This window comes from Notothenia coriiceps, unplaced genomic scaffold (assembly GCF_000735185.1).
Source record: "Notothenia coriiceps isolate Sejong01 unplaced genomic scaffold, NC01 NC01_scaffold00034545, whole genome shotgun sequence".
Taxonomy (NCBI): domain Eukaryota; kingdom Metazoa; phylum Chordata; class Actinopteri; order Perciformes; family Nototheniidae; genus Notothenia; species Notothenia coriiceps.
In genome coordinates, this window is record NW_011367246.1 from 98,645 (window position 1) to 101,624 (window position 2,980).

General features: G+C 39.3%; 1 protein-coding gene across 1 annotated transcript in view; it reads right to left on the reverse strand.

Annotated features, from left to right (window-relative positions):
• The window catches only part of LOC104962286 (forkhead box protein P2-like), an 85,118-nt gene that overhangs the window by 75,915 nt on the left and 6,223 nt on the right, over positions 1 to 2,980 (reverse strand). The window lies entirely within an intron of this gene.

Here is a 2,980-nt window from a genome sequence, read left to right on the forward strand (position 1 = left end):
ACATAACCACATGCCACCGTGCTGCTTGGGGAAACAACTAAAAGCGTCTTGACAAGGTTTAAAAAACATATTAAATTGAGTTGATTTGTGTTTTGTGCTTTGTTTACTGAGATATTAGTTCTGCTTGTATGACGATCACCAAAGTCTTTAAAGATGTTATGAGATTTGGTATATATATCTAGCCTGCTTAGAAGTTGTAAAAACGGCGCCTTAAAGAAAATATAATTTAGATATGAAACATTATTTCAAGTCATGCCACCTTTATTTGAAATATTTGCCTGTCGAGCAGCACTTCACTATCACAACACCTCATGGGGCCTGATGTCATATTTTATTCACTGGGAAAGCCATTAAAATGCTATAGTCTGCATGACCTCCATCTCGTGGGGATTTACAATACCACACATATCTTTATGCCAAATTACAAACACTGGCCGTAAATTCTATCAACTTGATAAATAATGGCAAACGCATCAAGTACTCATGAAGGTCTGAATAATGCTATTAGGCTGATATTTACATAAAGCGTGCCGTGCACTAAGTCAAGATAAACATATTTTTTAAGACCCGCGACCACGAAATGCCTTCCACACTGCAGAAAAAGGAGGGCTCCTGCGATGAAAGAGACATTATGCTAACAAGTCATAGTTACTATACACAATAACTTTATCTTAAAAGCTAAAAATTACCATCCTCCTGGCGTGCTGCGAAAAAGGGAGGGGAGGGGTGGGGGGGGGGCATTATGGAAAGTCACTGGCAATATTTCTGTGGGGACCAAATGCTCCTTATCAGTGTTAGTCGAGCAATTCAGGCCCGCCCGAAGAAAGATGAGTCTTCAAACTCATTCTATTCATGGTCAGACGTGTAATTACCCTCAGCTCACAGTCTAGACGTAACCGCTTTCACAGTATTTAAGACCCCCTATGCAACGCGCCGAGGCCAGCTCCTAGCACCGAGCCCTGCACGTTAAATCTGTGGCCAGATAAATTAGTGAAGAATGCAATAAAATAGACACAATGAGAGGAACTTTATCCTCCCTGCTGCTAAATGAGATTTCTTTGAAATGCAGATCAGTGGCTCTAGATTAGTGAATTTTAGCTGCTGTCAACATCATAACAAAATACAAATGCGATTGTTCGCCGGTTGCTTATCTCCTTGCTTCCATCTGTTGGCTGGTTATTTACTCCCCCCTGATTTACTATGCAGATCTAAATAAGTCGCATCAAAAGGAGGGCTTACTGCACAATGCCTTCTTAAGCTTCTACATCAAGGTATTTGAAAAACCGGTAGTCACATGAAAAGGCTGCCCATCAAAGGCACATCTCTAATGAACTCTCCCGTATCAGAGGGGGCTTGTGGGGCCTGGCTTTAATGCCGTCCGTGTTGGAGAGAGAGGAGCAGAAGTACAAATCAGACCCGCCAAGCCATGGCAGAGGAGGGAGGAGGAGGACAGAGAGGGGGAGGTAAGAAAGGAAAGACAGGAGAGGGAGGATGAGGAGGGCCTCAGTTATCAGATGAGATTAACTCAACACCTAGTCCCAGGTCTTTCCATCCATCTGACTCCTTGGTGTAGGCTGAGGAAGGCACTTATGAAAAGACTACGATATTAGACGAGTAACAATGGATTATAGTGGACTCGTCACATGTCAGTCTTTGGGGATGCAGCAAAAAGCTTGCAAATCGATTAGTAGATTGACAGAATAACTATTTTGATGATTGAGTTATCAACTATTAGCATAAATTGAGAGGGATATTTCCTGACAAAAAGGAAGGAATATGCATTTTATATCAGCCTCGTAAACATTCCTGTTTTATATCATATTCAACTGACTGGTTTTGGACGTAAAAGAGAAACACTTTGAGTACTATTCTCTGACCAACAAAATGTTATCTGCAAATTATAAATAATGAAAATAAATCTACCCCCTGGCCACCGAATGATGAGGAGGAAAACTAAGGACAGTATAGCCTTTGCATCTCTATTAGCACGTAGAAGAATACTACTTGAATGGAAATCCTCGATAGCACCTAATGCATCTCTATGGCTCCTCAAAACTATTTGAATCTGTCTGGGGCTCTATGATAGCCTACATAGCTGAACTCAAGACACTAAATTAAGAAGAAAGGAGGGGAACTACGAATGTATGTGTATGTTTTTTTAATTTTTATTTTATTTATTTATTTGTTCTGTCTTTGTATACATGTATGTAGGTATGTGTATGTGTGTACATGTGTGTGGGTATGTGCACTCACGTATGTGTATGTGTATATGTGGGTACACATATGTGAGTATATGGGTACAAGTATTACTGTTACTATTATTTTTTCCCNATGATGAGGAGGAAAACTAAGGACAGTATAGCCTTTGCATCTTTATTAGCACGTAGAAGAATACTACTTGAATGGAAATCCTCGATAGCACCTAAAGCATCTCCATGGCTTAAAGATCTTTTGTTGTATCTGAACTTGGAGAAGATTAAATATAACCTGAGGGGCTCCTTAAAACTATTTGAATCTGTCTGGGGCTCTATGATAGCCTACATAGCTGAACTTAAGACACTAAATTAAGAAGAAAGGAGGGGAACTACGAATGTATGTGTATGTTTTTTATTTTATTTTATTTATTTGTTCTGTCTTTGTATACATGTATGTAGGTATGTGTATGTGTGTACATGTGTGTGGGTATGTGCACACACGTATGTGTATGTGTATATGTGGGTACACATATGTGAGTATATATGGGTACAAGTATTACTGTTACTATTATTTTTTCCCTTATCTATACATTTTCTTTTAATATTATCTTCTACATTACTTTACTTTTACCTATACATGTATCTATTTTATTTAGTTAGGACCGGGAGGGGGGGAAAGGGGAAAAATAAATAAAAATATTGACTGTAAAACTGGAATCGAACGCCCCCCCCCCAGAACTACACATGCCGGCTATTGTGTTTCGCAAAATGTTCTATGGGACGTC